Source organism: Sapajus apella, unplaced genomic scaffold, assembly GCF_009761245.1.
Source record: "Sapajus apella isolate SASKATOON/1434 unplaced genomic scaffold, GSC_monkey_1.0 scaffold1, whole genome shotgun sequence".
NCBI lineage: Eukaryota > Metazoa > Chordata > Mammalia > Primates > Cebidae > Sapajus > Sapajus apella.
Genome location: NW_022436941.1, coordinates 51,088,825 through 51,106,046, shown reverse-complemented (window position 1 = coordinate 51,106,046; position 17,222 = coordinate 51,088,825). Strand labels below are relative to the sequence as shown.

Here is a 17,222-nt window from a genome sequence, read left to right as displayed (position 1 = left end):
CTGATTCTTGGCTACCTAGTGAGCATCCAGATGGTTGTCTTCAGCCCTAGTAGGCAAGGAGTTGGAGAATCATGCAATATTTTGTCATTGTCTAAGATATCTCAATGTTGGAAACTAAACACATGAAAACTCAAGCATTTGTGAAAATCCCTCTAAAAGGGCAAAAAGGTGAACATGATCAGTTTGAAAATCTGAGAGATTAGCATAGGGACTCTGTCTGTATCATATCATCGCTATATATCGAAGCAAGCCATACACAGACTGTGTTTAATTGTAGCCCAATGATATTGCACTGTATTATTTTAATCTTAGAAGGCTGATATGTTTTTTAGGTGCCATGGTTAAGAAAAAAAAATATTAGAAGGGAATGAAACTAATAGCTTCAGCTAAATGTTTTGGGAAGACAATGTCCTTTAGAGACAAGAGAAAGTCTACAAACATCGCTGTTTAAACTCAAAGGTTAGATGACTGATAACAGGGCATTGTCTGGAGGCTTTTGCAGTTCAGGTTCATGCTATCAAACTCTCTAAATTACACCAATATACAACTGATAAGAAACCGTAATGGACCTTTCATTTCCTATCTGTATGGTAACTAGTACAAACACCATGTATGGTTATAAGATTGTTACCTATAAGACTTCATTCTGATAACTTCCTGTCAAGTGATGTGTTGCAGAAACTGTTTCCAGCTTCTCATCTCTTTTGCTACAAGGTTTTCCATGCATAATATCACTTCAAAAGAAATTTACAAATCTTAACCCGCTGGATTATTTCAAAGGAGATTATATATCATAATATTGGTTATTTTATATATTAATAAAATAATAAATTTGAGATATAAATCAGATATATTTATCTATCTGTCAATAAACCAGAACTTATGAAGAAGGAAATAGTCTGGGAAAATTGCTTTGAAAGGCATTTTATTATGTATTAACAGTTTATACAAATTTTAAAATGTAAATATTAAATATGACTCCCTTCTGAAACCTACATTTAACTTTGGAGACCATTCCCAGGTATAACCACATTCAAAGTGTATATTTTTTGTCCTTAGCCATCTGACTTCATTCTAAAAGCTCCCAAACCAATATGCCAGTCTGATCTTTTTCTTGGTTTCTTGACCCGAATATCCACCTCCCTATTGGGCATTTTCATCTAGATGACGGGCCTGGAGACTTCCATCTCAAGCTAAATATTTTTCAAAACTATTCTTTATGTTTTCTCCTTTCTCCAAACACCCATGTGCTAACTTTTCTGAGCTTCTTTCTGGTAGCCCTATTCTCTGGGTTACCCATCCTTCAAGTTGCTTTGCCTCTTTCTTCTCCCCTGCTCTGCTTGTTCACATCCATTCAATCAGTTTCATCATGTGCTTCTGTGACCTGTCAGTTCTTTCCCAGTATCTTCAGCATCTGTCCCTTTCTTTCCATGCCTGCTCTCAGAATCTTACTGGATTTTGTCACGTGGGTTTTTGGTTTCCCAGTTGGGATTCACCTATTCAATCTCTCTTTCCTTATTCATCCTGTATAATGTCCACATTAATATATTTCTGACATTGTTGAGAGAAACATTTAATTGTCTTTCTTACCTCCTGAATAAAGTCAAATGACAACAGCCTGATATTCATGATCCTTCAAGGTCTGGCCTATGTGTACATCTTTAGACTCGGTCATCATGATTACCTTTCCTATAACCTGCAGCCTAGCCAAAGTGGACTACCTGCACTGCCTAAGCATGCTCTGTTCCTTTCTCATCACACTCTGTATGAGGAATTTGTTTCTTCCCTAAATCTGCCTCTCAGACTCTATCGGTCTTCCGTAGTCTAGCATAGCTGTCTTCCTTTCAATAAGGGTCTAAGTGGCAGCATCCATATGTTCCATGATGGGCAGACCTACACAAACATACTCCCAAAGTCTGAGGAAGCTGAGAGGCTGAAGAAAGAGGCTGATAAATACAGTTGCTTAGAAAGAAACATTTAATAAAGACTTATGAATAGAAGCCATGTCTGTGTCTTGGGCAGTGGCAAGACAAGATGCTGGATCCCTATGCTATTACCCCCAGACCCAGGGCTTATATACTATAGGGAAGTAACATGTAGGACAATGAAGCTGATCTCCCAGGGAAAGGAAAGGGTGCTGTGTGAACCTGTAACAGGCAGGATTGATGGTCAAGGTCGTTTTGACCTAAGGGCAAGATTTATGGTAAGTACATTTTCTTACACAAAGAAGAATACATATACTGGAAATAAGGATTCCAGTTCCTTCTTGAAACTGAGGTTAACCAGAAGTTAGCATAGTGGGTTGGCAACCAAGATGCAGTTGGTCTTCACGCCGTGTCTTACCATTTCTGCTAGATTGTAACATTGTAATAAGCCTGTATGTCATAATGAATTTTGCTTCCCTCTGTAGATGTTAAATGTTTGCCAAATAAACAAAAGAAAATTAAAAATTAAATCTCATCACATTTGCATGTAGTAGCACACATTTAAGGTTATAATCAAAAGTTGCCTAGTCCTTTTCAAGAACTCAGGTAGATGATTCATGTTTATACATGTATCTCTAACACTGGATTCAAATTTTGTGTCTCCTGTTCTTAAGTCTTTAGGATATCTTATAGAAGATACTCAGTGGATAGAAATTGGTGGATATTGTTGTATCTTATAGTAATTTTTCCTTTGTTATTATGAACTAAGTAAAAAAATCAGTTTTGTGTAAAATCATGCCTTGGTTTTAATTATATCTAAATTTAATGGTTACAGTTTTCCCTTTCTGAGGGTGACTCAAAGAATCATTACTGTGCTTTGATTATTACTGGCTTTGAATGGAAGAGGCTGGAAGAAGAAACTTTTTGAGCCCCATTAAAACCTTTTTATTAGGATGGATACATTAATTTTAGAATATTTGAAAATTCCCTACAACAATATGTGACTGTATATGCAGGGAAAGCTTTTTAAAAAACAGGTGTGTTAGATTTTGTCACATTGTGGTCCTATCCTGAAATATTCTGAAACTTTTTATAAGTTACTGTAAGTCAATCATTAAAAAAAAAAAACTGACAAGTTTTCAGTTTAATAATTATTTTCTCAGTCATCTTGGGCAAGTCATATCACTTACTTGAGCCAGACTCTTCATTGTTAATATGATAGTAGCAATAACTGTCTCCCAGGTTTGTTGTGAAAATTAAATGAAGTTGTGAGTATAACACAATTTTTAAACTGTAAAGTGATATAAACATTATTATGTACATATATGTTTATACAAATAATTTATTACTAATACACATGCTTGTAGGTATTCTGTGAACTCTTTTGCCTTATACTCCAATGGCCTCAGTCCACTGGCCTTGGACCCTTAGAAGGACTGTAATGGCTCGTACTGCCACATGTGTAACAAGCATTTACCTTTAGAACGAACAACTAGTATATTGTAAATGCAGTTGAAGTGCTGATTTTCAAATGTCTGCATAAGCACTTGTGGTTACAAACCATACATTCTGCTAGTTTTTTTACAGATTTGTGTTTTCCTATCATCATGCTCCTTTTTAGCCAATGAATTAGTACTATGAAGGTGTGTCTATTATCTTGTACGCAGAGAGCCTTCCAAATTTTTGTCGTTAAAATGAGGTTCTGGTAGTTGAAGCACTTGGGAAAAATAGTTATACTGTTTGGAAATCTAAAAGAAACTACTCTGTAGTCCTGGAAAAATTTATGAGCTATTTACATACAGTAGATTGGGAAATACACTATTTTTGTTCTTATGGAACATCTATAAAGCAAGCATTCAATTTCAGAATGGTCTATATGTGACTTCAAAAGTCAGACTGAAAAAATTCATTTCTCTAAAAAATCTTACAGAGTACATATACGAATCAGGGGGAAAATGCAATTAAAATCTCAGCCTCTATCGAGTTACTTCAGAAATAAATGTTGGCTGAGGAATTGGAGTGGTATAAGAAGCTGCTGGTCTGCACATGCAAAGCAAATAATTATTATATTAAAAATTACAGTTTTTAAAACATTTGTTTCTCATCTGGCATCAAATAAAGTTTAATTGCAAGTTGTTTTATGTCATTTTCTCTTGGGGATATGTTTTCAAAAAGATACACAGGAGGTTCATATGTACACACATCTCATTATTTCTCAGTAGGATTCGTGTTTGTACCACCTACTCGTGATTGGAAATGCATACTCTAATGTCGATTTCGGCTTGTACTGAGCTTTTACAACAATATAATTCTTCTTCTGCTACATGGTTCTGTAAGCTGTTTCACAATGAGATTCCAAATTGCCAAAAAAGCAAACCAGCCAACCAAAAGCCCTTAATGACTCTCAACAATTTCTTTGACATATTTAAGCAAAATATTCTGTTCGCTTTAACAAAAAGGCACAAAATTTTGGGTTTGGGTTCGAAATAGAGTTGGCCGGCAGCTACTTATAAAATTGAGCAGCAGATACTGCAAGAAAAACAGATTATATGTGTATTCTATTTCTTTCCTGGACAGCCTGTATTGTAAATATTTGCTTTTACCATCAGCGTAAGAGACGAAAGCACTCTTTTCTTTCCACAATTTAGAAATGGCTTTAGAGAAATAGTATAATAATTATACAGGAAGTACCACAAAATAACCCTTTCAATTTTCTTGGTTATTGTTATGAAAAATCTTGAAACGTGCATTTGGTGTTAAAAGAATCTTGTTTAGACATTTTCTTAATGTGCTGAGCAAAAGGAGAAATTAGCTGCAAGTCTCTGAATGTATTGAATGGCGACCTTAAATAAGAGCAAAGAGTATTTGAAAATAAGTGTAATGCCGTGATTCCAAAAGGAGAAAATGGGGGTTTTTGAATGGCAGACAGGGGCAGCAACACTGAATCATATTTCCTGGGATTTTCTGATGACAGTTAAAACATGTTAGTGGCTTCCTGTTGCCCTTGGGGTTTGCCCTGAACAGAGCTTACATAGCCCAGGAAGATCCCGCCTCTTCTCAGCTCCCCCAGCTCACCTCTGAGGGCACTCTGCCTACTCCTTACTCCCACCCACACAGGCTTCCTTTCAGCTCCTCCTATCTGCCCGAGCTGCCTTCCAATGTAGGACCGTTGTACAGGTTGTTTCCTCTACTAGGAAGGCTTTCTGTGCCTTCTTTTCTCCTACTCAGCTTCCTCCTTCCTCTATTAAACCCTCACCTACCTTCCACCTTAGTCCTTCATAATACCCCCTGCATATCGCCAGGCATCTCTTTTGCAGCACGTGCCACAGTTGTCATCCTTAGTTGTTACAGATCTTTTGTAAGGTACTGTGAGTTCATAAGGCTGAGAACTCATCTGTTTAGTTCACCATGGTAATATACCAACAGTGTGCCTGGCACAGAATAAACACCCAAATATTTACTAAATGACTGAAAAAGGACTCCTACTCTATCACTATCTATTCCAGACCCCAGTCAATGTAACAGAACAAATCTCATTTTCTGGCCAACATTTCCTTTCCTTGCAACACAGACTACATCATCTTATTGCTGAATGTGTACTAGCCATTGTATTTGTCTACCCAGGCCATACAGGAGCAATATATTGCTGATTTTTAATGTCCTATGACATGACTTGTCTATGAAAAGTGGCATACAAAAATCAAATCTTTTTCTATTCTACTTCCACGTTCCATTTTGTGTAAAGTAATCATAAACGACCCCCTCTGAAGGCCACTTTCCCTCAAGGTAATCTGGCAAACAATGATTCTATAGCAACAACAGGAAAGCACTACATCATTTTATGAGCCTTGCCTTTATTTCTCCAGGCAGTGATATTTTGCTAAATCCTTGCTGCCTCAAGGGGCTATCTGCTAGCTAGAAACCAGTGATTATAACCTGATGCTGTGCAAATCTATCAGAAAAGTCCTGTGAAGTTACTTCTTCTAAGTACTTACCTTGGTTAGTTAACAAAGCCTATCAATTTAAAATAAATAAATAAAGTGAGCCAAAGTCCTAATGCAATGATCTAATCAAGCAAAAAGCGATTACCTAAGTAATCATTTAGGAAAAGGCTTGTTCGGTTCTGGCTTAGAATGAACTCACATTTCCACATGTCACTCTGTCAGCCTTCCTTATTATTGTCACTGCTGTTATCAGCATGGTCCTTGCATTTCTATCTTATCTCCTACCTCCTTCTCCCTGTCCTTATCCCTTTAGAACCACTACCTAGGAGCTCTGGCCCTAGAGTGGACTGAGTGGATGCTTTTCTGAAACCAGCTGGATACAATCAAGAGGACGGAACAGGAGCCCTTTGCTTTTCTCACTGTAGAGAAGCCTCTTGGAAACGCCTCAGCTCCCAATGCCCAGGTTATTGTAAATTCCTGTGTTGTCAAAGGAGTCAATCATAGACACAGAGACAAAATTGTCTGTCAAAATATTTGCAAAAACAAATGGGGGTTGATAGATTTTATTACTAACTAAACCTTAACATCTTTAATTAGATATTCCAAACAAGGGAACCCTTCCCATGCCATAAAGTGAAGTAAAATGGACCATCATTACATCACAATGAAATTGAGAGGTGAGCAATTCTTTTCCTGTCTGATCTAGTTTTCATATTTCCTTGCTTCTGTGTTTACAGAAAATGGAAAGAAAGCTGTTTGTATGTTTAGAAGATTTCAAGATGGCCACTGTCATCTAAATTAGAATTTTTGGCTCATTTCCAGTTTGCGTGGAGCCCTGGCCCTTTCTTTAATAACAGTAATAACGAGTGCAAGCCTAAAACAGTTTTGGTCTTGAGTTTGCATTCCATGCATCTTCTTTGAAATGTTAAAACATCTGGTTTTAAGAAAAAAAATTAACTTCAAAATGTTTAGAGAGAAAAAGGCAGCCCACAAAATAAATCAGGGTCAAGTGTTGTTATTTCACGGGTAATTATAAAGCAGTCCAATTTATTAGTAAATCTTGCATCATGCTTACTTATAGCCACATCCATTGCAATTGTTTTTGGGATCTCATTGGAAAGTAGTTAAATAACAGGGTTTAGGAAAATATGGGACCAACTATCATGGCAAAAAATACCATGTGGTCTTGTCATACCTTGCTTTCCTAAGTTTTCCATCTTGCAAGTAAATTTTTGTCCTTCTTTAGTGTATTTCCCTAGTTAATTCATGAATTTTTACCAGCAGTTACTTGGAAACAAAAGGACGCCCACATTAAATTATTGAAAAGAAAATGCTTGCTAGTTTAATTGAAGAGCAGATGGTTGGCTCAAAGGGTCTTCTTACTGTGTTTCAATAGCACAGCAAGGAAGAGGGGGACAGGTTGCAGTGGCCCTATTAAGCTAACACAAACAACTTGGAGGAGGGTAAGGCTCAGCATTTTGAGAAAGCCAACTTCTTTGAGACTTTAATTATAGTTCAAGAAGACTCCTCTGCCTCTCTTTTCAAGCAAATGGGCTGAAAGGGATCTTTAAACTAGTCTGCAAGAGAACATAAACACTTCATGAAAATGGGGTACAAATCATTCAGACCAGGCAATACCAAGATGTAAAGCAGTCAGCATCACTTTTCTCTAAGGTCATTATCAATTCGTAGTAATCTTACATTGTCAGGGAAATGTTCACTCGTGTACCAACTGCTGAATGTGTGGTTGCCTCTCCAAAGAACCTGTAATCTCGTTTTTACAGCCAACGAAACAGGTCCATCTTCTAGCCTTGTAAGTTACTTTTTTCTTCTCCAGTTTTCACCAGTTTACCCAGATTAACTATTGAAGACTGATACTTAAATAGAAAAGCATTGGTCTAATTGTGAAATCCAGCAATTAGATTAGGAAACTATATTTAATGGTTTTTCTCTTTGGGAAATTTGTACATATAAATAACCTGTTTAATCTTTTCCTTTCTGTCAAATAAATTAGATAAAGCGTCAAATGCAGTTTATTTCTGCTATAACTTAAAGAGTGGAATTTAGGCAGTGTCTATGCAGTGCTATATATCTGGGTGGGAATGAGTGCATTTGGTAAAATACTGAAATCAAATCAAACTTGTGTGCATTGTCCAACTGTAAATGTCTGTTTATATTAGAATAAATTATCTGACAATTATCTGGACAATTACCAAAAACATTTAGAAGTGAATACAATCTGGAAAGATACCACAACATCTTTAAAGATGATTATAGTTTTACTCATGAGTGTGGTTCCTGATCATTAACCAGAGCCAACACATTCTTATTTCACTTACAGTTCAACAAATTTCACTATCTCAGTTTCTACATTGCAATAATTTATAATTGTGATTAGAAGAGAGAAATGTTTCTGAGACAGGAACATTGATAAGAAAATCATGAAAAGAAGTCGTAGTTGGCAACAAGAAAAACGGCAGAAAAGTTCTGAAGAAACTCAAAAAGATTATAACTTGGATCTGTTAAATGTGGGATCAAAGCCTGAACATCCTAAAGCTGTTGTTTCTCAAGCTTCCCTGGTAATAAGAATCACCTGGGGGGCTTGTTAAACACTTTTCTAGTTCTTCTCTTAGAGGTTTTGATTCAGTGTGCCTACTTAGGACCCAGAAATGTGTACTTAACAAATAATACAAGCCATCCTTAGCACTGTTTGGGAAACACCACTCCACAAGTAGAAGGGCTTAAAAAGAAGTCAATAATTGATGTATAGATGATATTTTAAGACATTCAGAAGAGGCTATATCATGTAGGTCATTTTCCATAAAAGATGAAAAGAGTAGTTTAACTGCATTATTTTATTTCTACTGACAATGGTGTCTTTAAGGGGACAAATTTCAGTAAGCGTAAGATTCACTTCTCTGTTACTGATTATTCCTTGACAAATTGTCTATTGAGAATTAGTAGTGCATAGAGAACCATATTTAATGAAGAAAAAAGTTTGGGATTGTGAATAACATAACTTGTCATTAAACTTTTATAGTTTGTATTAAACTTGAACTTCTCAAATATAGCATTTTTCATCATTTACGTAACATCATCAAGCCAGGAGCAAGTGCCTCTAAATTACATATTGTTTTATTATTTACAGGTTTTACTATTATATTAGATCCCCAGAGGTATTCAGACTAGTTATATATGACTCAGTGAATTCATAATCTAGAACAATTTACAATTGCATTTTAATCCAGAGTTTAAAAAGCTACTAATAACATCAACACATGTGAAATAGCAAATGTTATTGAGTTAAATTATTTTCTCAGGGTGAAAGTGATTGAGCCATGTCTATCATAACATTCTGGAAGAGGTGGAATTTCAGGTTGAAATAATATTTTTTGTATGGTGATAGAATGACTAAAAACAACTTTCAGAATTTTTTCCCTGCCTTCAGTGAAGACTTTTATCATCTGAGCTCTCAATCTCAATCCTGCTGTCCTTCTTGGGTGCTTCAATATCTACTTGGATGACCTGCCGAGGCAATGACTTGGGCTTTCAATTTCTTATTTTTGTTGTCAATGATGTGACCTTTATCTTTAAGCTACTTCAGCTATCCCATTCCATTGTTGCATGTTGGATCTTCTTATAAGCCCAAACTTCTTCTGAAGTATTGACTTCAATAATCTCACTCCATGTGTAAGGTTTATGCCTCCATTCTCCAATATACTTTTTTCTGCCACACAGTTTCTGGAATATGTGGGGACTTCTGATTCTTTGTCTCTTCCGCTTACCCCTGTGAACAAGTCTGCTTTCATCTTCACATCCCTCCTAACCCAAATTAGATGCCCTGTCAATATCCTTAAACTGTGTTGCCTTCTTGCTTTTCTATTGTACCTTTTCTGAAAAGCCTCAATGCTGTATAAATTGAACTGGATTAATCCTAGTTCAGTACAGTTCTACAGCTTTTGAAAATCAAACAAACTGAAAGACAGGGGTACTATTATAGATTCTGGGTTTCCAAAATCAACTTGTTCCTCAACAGAGCCAACCTACACTTCTAGGAATCATTAGTTGCCTCCCTTTATTGCTCTCCATGGTGACATTTTCAACACATCTATATGTTCCTCAGAACTCTGATCTTCTCTTCTCCCCTGTCCTCAACAGATAATCTTGTCTCTGACTTCAAAGTGAAAATGTAGGCCATCATAAAGAAACTCTGTCAACTTTGTACTGTCTTTCAACTGTGATAGTACTTCCTTGTGTCTATGATTAATCCCTCTACCTGTGTCTGGAGCATTCTTATTTTCTTGTTAAGGATTTCATGACCATCTTTTGATTCAATCTCTCCATATTGGTTAGTATTCATAGTTCAAATGTTTCTCATGTTAAAAAAGAACTATATACAAACCTTCTCTCCCCCTCAGAGCCCCTCCACCTTTCTGATTCATGGTTAATGTTATTTAATGAGTTGTACATACAATTGCCTTTATATTTCACTTCTACTTGTACTTGAACTTCAATAGCCTGGCTCTGTTTCTAGGACTCTGCTGAATTTCTTTTTACCACATTTACATATCTACGTCTTTATTATTAAATGTAATGAACAGTTCTTAGTCTGTATTTTACTTGGTTTTTCTGCATTATTGGAAATTATGGACCATAAATTCCTTTGAAACATTTTCTTTTCTGACTTTTGAAACTTCACATTTTTCTTGCTTTTCTATGACTTTTTTTTGTCTCTTTTGAAGACTTTTATCTACCAGCTAAACTTGGGTTTCCTCCAGTTTTACTCATTGCTCCTTTACTTTTCTCACTTAATGTATTCATTTAATGCTGCAGTTTCTATAGCATCCATATTAAGGTGGCTCTCAACTCACATCTTCAATATCAATCGCTCTGTTGAGCTTCAGTCCTATAGAGCCAGTTTCTTCTGTGCATGACATACTTGGGAATAGCTACTTACTGTTACAATTCTTAATCAATCTACACTCATCCCTTACCATGATCAATGAAAGTCTTAATGGCATCTCAGCCTCTAGACTCATCCACAATTCAGTCAAGGTAATATAGTTAAGTGCAAAGTTGATCTCTAATTTCTACTGGAAAACTTTCAGAGGCTTCCCACTGCTCTCAAGGTAGTGGACTATGCCTTACAGAGTCCTCCACTATCTCAATCCAATCCAGCCTTGTTGCTCAGCAGTTTTTTCATGAGTGCCATGCTTTAGATATATTAGACATATTTACTTACTTTGATTGAGCTAGGCTGTATAACACTTCCAGGTGATTATGCACTGTATTTTCTTGGCCTAGGTATTTTCCTGCCTTCACTTTTTATGTTAGTTTTTTCTTGTATTGATATAAAGGAATACCTGAGGCTTGGAAATTAATAAAGAAAAGAAATTTAGTTGGTTGATGGTTCTGCAGCCTGTATAAGCATGGCTCTAGCATCTGCCTCTGGTGAGAGCCTCAAGAAGTTTACACTCATGACAGAAGGCAAAGAAGGAGCCACTGCATTACATGGTGAGACAGGGCATTGAGGGAGAGTGAGCAAGAGAAAGAGCAGGGAGGTGCCCACACTCTTAAACAATCAGATCTCATGAGAACTCAGAGCAGGAATTCACTCATCACCAAGGGGATGACACTAACGTCCCCTTGAGATCCACTTCCATGATTCAAACACCTCCAACCAGAACCCACCTTCAACACTGGGGATCACATTTCAGCATGAGACTTGGACAGGACAAACATTTAAGCAATCTTAATTTCCAGCTCCACTCTTGAGGTCTTAGCTTAGGTGTCTCTTCCTCCGGAAAGTCTTCCTGATTGGTCATCTCGGGCAAGGTGATTATTCTATGTGCCCACATAGCAATGTAAAGTCCCCCTGTCTTAGTCCTTACCATCCTCATTTGTACTCCCCATGAAACCAAAGGCTTCTGAAGAAAAGAGACTGTGTACCTTTGCCACAATTGTTCTCCAACACAGCATAGCTCCTGGGACAAAATAGGTACTCAATGAACAATAAATCAGTGAATTAGTATATTTCCAGATGTAGGAAACTTTATATAATAATGAGAGAAAAAATGGGAAGACATAAGAAGTAAAACATTTTTGCCATGACATAGTTACAGACGGGGTCCTTAAGAAAAGAAAAGGTATTACTTCTCTCCTGGGTTTTTCCCCTGAGGAATTCTTCAAGGTCTTGTCATTGGAAGGAAGGAACCACATTAATACAGTTTTAATCATAGTGTTTTATCGTAGTGTTCACAATCTCCTGTTTACCTATGATCACTAACAGGTTACAGGATTCTTCAACATAGAAACATAAGAAGAAAAGAGACCGCTGAATGTCATCCCCCTTCGTTTCATTGCACACGCATTCACTTCACTATGCCATGAGACCACTAAATTAAATCTGATGGTTTTTGTAGGAAGCACATGCAGGTGAAGCAAATCTGCTAAGAGAGCCTAGCAATTCCTTTCAGGGTGACATAATTTCATTTTATTAACATCAAGTGATACAATGGTATTAAAAGATTCAAGTAAGTTAAGCAGTTTTTTTTTTTTTAAACTGGTCCTGGATGAGACTTTTCTCCAGTTCCCTTTCTCTAACTACACTAAATTGCAACATTTCTCTAACTTCAAACAGTTTGATCATACCTTTCTCCATACCTTTTAATTCTTCCTCCCAAGGGGGAGGGTAGAACATGTGTTTGAAAGAGTTCTATCCCTAACACAATCCATGTGACCTCCATGTCTTCTAAAATGATTTCTGGTGGGAATGCTAGTGATTTTGAGGATCACATGTAATTTCCTGCTGAGCTGTTTAGCATGTGCAAATTACCATTTGACCTCCATAGTGACATATTTGTCATAGCAATTTTCACTTCTAGTGAAACGAGTTAAACTGCCTCAGTAAAAGTGATTTTAAGCAGTAATTCTTCATACAAAACCTTTCACATGAATCTGCCTCAATGTGTTTTAAAGATTGATACCTGGGCTTCAGATATTTCTTTTCATGTTGTTTTTAATAAGAAGCACAATATTTCCATAACTCATATTTGGAATGGTTCCTGGTTTTGGAAGCAGATTATTAAAACTGAGCATATGGAGGTCTTAAAGTAGAACCTTATGGGGGAAAAACAGTTGATCAAGTCTATTTTTCAGCACTGAAAAATTAAATGCTTGCAAAATCTTGGTAAAGCTAGGTTTATTCTTTATAACTTTTTAAAAACCCAAATTAGTGAGCTATCTGTGTCGGGTAAGAATATGACCACACAGAAAGCTCCTTTGTCATGATCATTTTTAAACAATCAGACTGTTCCTTTGCCTACATTTTTTTCCACTTACTATTGTATTGCTTAGGAGCAGTCAATGGACACTTTTGAATGAGAATCTTAAAAAAGGAAGTTGAATACTCAGTGATTGACTTTGTAGATGAAATAGAGAAAAAGGTGAGACTAATCTGAATTAAACGGAGCAATAAAATGAGAATCTGTTGAAAACACTTGTTTCTTGCATGCCAAGAATTCAGCACCATCAGAAGGTTTGCCCCTGATTGAAATTTAGCCACATATAACATTCACCTCTCTCCCCGATGGACTTGCTGTTTTCTCCAAGGAATGTAATCAGAAAATTTTGTACAATTCAAACATGCACAGTGATTGCGCTTATTTATTCACCCAAATTTCCTGAGTACCAAATGTCAGCACTCTACTATGCACTTCATAGCCAAAGACAAATAAGATACTGTTCTTTAAACAATTTTAGTAGAAGAAAAGGAAAGCATTTTAGAGATGATTGCAGTAGTATATGATACATGTACTCTTGGAAGTGTATTTAGGGTGCAACAGGAATTCTGAACTAATTAGGCGTTCATTAGATAGATATGGGCAGGGGGAAATAAGGGCATCTCCAAATTAGGAGGCATTTAAGTTTGTACTTGTTAAGAGAATTGTGCTTAGTTTGGTGTGGTTAGATTTCAGGATGAGTGTGGGGGAGTGGCAAATGATGACTCTGAAAAGACAAGCTGAACCTATTCTTATAGGCAGTAGGAAACTGTTCACAGCTTTAAGTAGAGAAGTAACACAATCAGATTTGCTCTTGGAAAGATGCCCCTGGCAGTAAGATGGAGCATGGACTGAAGGATGGTCAAATTATATTAAGAGACCAGTTAGGAGCCTATTGCGTCCAAAAATGATGAAAGCGTTGAATTCCAGCCATATACTGAAGTTAGAAAGTTGGGAAAAATTTGACAGATTTTTTTAAAGGAAGGCAGAACTTACTGAATTTAGTGAACTTCAAATGTAGGAAAAGAAGAATGAGAAATCTGAGATTGTTCTTGGGTTCTGAATGGGGTGGCTGGGTTTGTCTTGGTACTGTTAAACAGAGGATTATATGGAGGATGATCTGCTTGGGAAGAGAATAAAATGAGATGAGTTTTGGATTCATTAAAGAAATCAGTACAGACTTATGTAGACATGTTCAGTAAACTATAAAAAATTTGAGCCTTAGATCAAAGAGAGAAGCCTGGGTAATAGATTGCAAATTATCACCATGTGGAAAAGACAGTAAGATTAGATTTCTCAGTGTGTGGAGAAGATATTTTGACTTAAATAATTTAATGTTTCCATTTTTATTCATGGATGCTTGAATGAAACCATTTCATTGAATTCATTTTGTGGAGAAGAGGATTATAGCTGGTAATTTTTACTTTATTTTATTTCAATAGCTTTAGGGGTACAAGTGTTTTTGATTACATGGATGAATTGTATAGTGGTAAAGTTTGAGATTTTAGCATACTTATCACCCAAGTAGTGTCTTTGTACCCAATATGTAGTTTTTAAATTCTTCACCTTCCTCTTATCTTTCCCCCTTCAGAGTCTCCAATGTCCATTATACCATTTTGTTTGCCTCTGTTTACCCATAGATTAGTTCCCACTTATAAGTTAGAACACATGGTATTTGGTTTTCCATTTCTGAATTACTTCACTTAGAATAATGGCCTCCAGCCTCTGGCCTCCAGTTTCTGCAAAAGATATTATTTCCTGCATTTTTATGGCTCAGTAGTAGTCCCTGGTATGTATATACTACATATCCTTTATCTACTTATCAGTTGATGGGCATGTATGTTGGTTCCATATCTTTGCAACTGTGAATTGTGCTGTGATATGTGTGCAAGTGTCTTTTTGATGATTTCTTTTCCTTTGGGTAGATACCCAGTAGCTGGATTGCTGGGTTGAATGGTAGATCTACTTTTAGTCCTTTAAGAAATCTCCATACTGTTTTCCATAGGGGTTGTACCAATTTAAATGCCCAGCAGCAGTGTATAAGTGTTCCGTTTTCACCACATACATGCCAACTTCTATCACTTTTTGACTTTTTAGTAATTGTCATTTTGGCCAGGGCAAGGTGGTATCTTGTTTGCATTTCCCTGATGATTACCAATGTGAACATTCTTTCATATGCTTGTTGACTGTTTGTATATCTTCTTTTGAGAATTGTCTATTCATGTAATTTGTCATTTTTTGGTGGAATTATTTGTTCCTTTCTTGCTGATTTGTTAGAATACCTTGTAGATTTGGGATATTAGTCCTTTGTCAGATGCATACTTTAAAAATATTTTCTCCCAATCTATGAATTGTCTGTTTACTCTGATGACTTTTTTTTTCTGTACAGAAGCTTTTTATTTTAATTAGGTCTCATTTATTTATTTTTGCTTTTGCTGCATATGCTTTTGGGGTTTTATTCATAAATTCTTTGCCTAGGCCAATGTTCAGAAGGGTATTTCCAAGTTATTGGCCAGAATGTTTATGGTTTTAGGTGATAGATTTTGGTCTTTAATCCGTCTTGAGTTGATTTTTCTATATGGTAAGAGAAAGTGATCTAGTGTCTACATATAACTATCCAGTTTTCCCAATACCATTTATTGAACAGGGTGTCATTTCTTTAATTTATGGTTTTGTATGCCTTGTCAAATATCAGTTGGTCATAAGTGTTTGGGTTTACTTCTTTTTTATTGGCCTATGTTTCTACTTTTATACCAGTACTATGCTGTTTTGGTTACTATAGCCTTGTAATATAGTTTAGAATCAGGAAATGTGATGTCTCCAGATTTGTTCTTTTTGCTTAGGATTGCTTTGACTATTCAGGCTCTTTTCTGTTTCCATATGAATCTTGGGATTTTTAGAAATTATCTAAAAAATGCTATTGGTATTTGGATAGCAATTGCATTAAATTTATAGATTGCTTTGGGAAGTATGGTCATTTTGGTGATATTGATTCTTCAAGTCCATGACCATGAGATGTATTTCCACTTGTTTGTGTCATCTGTGAATTCTCTCAGCAGTGTTCTGCAGTTCTTCTTGTAGAGATCTTTCACCTCCTTGGTTAAGTGTATTCCTAGGTGTTTTATTTTTTCACAGCTATTGTAAAAAGAATTGAGTTTTTTATTTTATTCTCAGCTTAGTCATTGTTGGTGTATAGCAGTGCTACTGATTTGTGTATATTAATTTTGTAACCCAAGACTTTACTGAATTCATTTATCAAATCTAGGAACCTTTGGAGGAGTCTTTAGGGTTTTCTGGGAATATGATAATCTCACCAGCAAACAGAGATAGTGTGACTTCTTTTCCAATTTGGATGCCCTTTATTTCTTTCTCTTGTATGATTCCTGTGGCTAGGACTTCCTTGTTGGTAATTTTTAAAAAGTTAACATTTAATAATTGTTTTTGGAGGATTATTAAAAATACCCATGACATCAAAACCATACAGTCAAAGAAGCTATATCAAAAGAACATCTTAAAACACCTGTGTCAGAATATCTCGCTCCTCAGGGAATGTGTATCGAGTGAGGAGAGGATCATATCCTGAGGAATTCCAGCATTTAAGAGGCAGGCAAATGAAGGTAGGAAATCATGGAGAGAGAAGGAAAATAGCATCAGAGGCTTAGAGAAATAAACAGGAGAAAGTAGTATAATGAAAGTAAAGGGAGGAGGAGAATTTGCGAGGGAGAAGAGAGTCAGCTGACAAGGATTCTGCAATGAGGAGGCTATTGCTCATCTTAGAAAGGTCAAGAGGTGTCTATTTGGGAAGCAAGAGTCAAAAAACAATGGGTTGAGAAAACAGAAGCAATAAAGATATCCAAAAAGCTGTGGCAGAAATTTGTCATTAAAATAAGAAGAGAAATTCTGTAGTAATGTGGAAAAGAAAATAAAAATATGTGAAGCAATGCTGAGGAACAATGCAATATTTTAATTTTTAAGGGGCCAATCTGGAAAGGAAGGAAGAAAAGAGAGTGGCAGTATAGGTACATTTATAGATGTGTGTTTGAAGGTAGGAGGGGCCTGTGAAGAGACCAGAG

At 36.2% G+C, this 17,222-nt stretch overlaps 1 long non-coding RNA gene across 1 annotated transcript; it reads right to left on the bottom strand.

Annotated features, from left to right (window-relative positions):
• Positions 1-87: 87 nt before the first annotated feature.
• Positions 88-16,530, bottom strand: LOC116552858. The gene is made up of 4 exons (XR_004269536.1): positions 16,464-16,530; positions 5,316-5,319; positions 1,898-1,906; positions 88-100 (listed from the first exon to the last, which is right to left on the bottom strand). It is a non-coding gene; the product is annotated as an uncharacterized LOC116552858 (long non-coding RNA).
• Between the last annotated feature and the right edge of the window lie 692 nt (positions 16,531-17,222).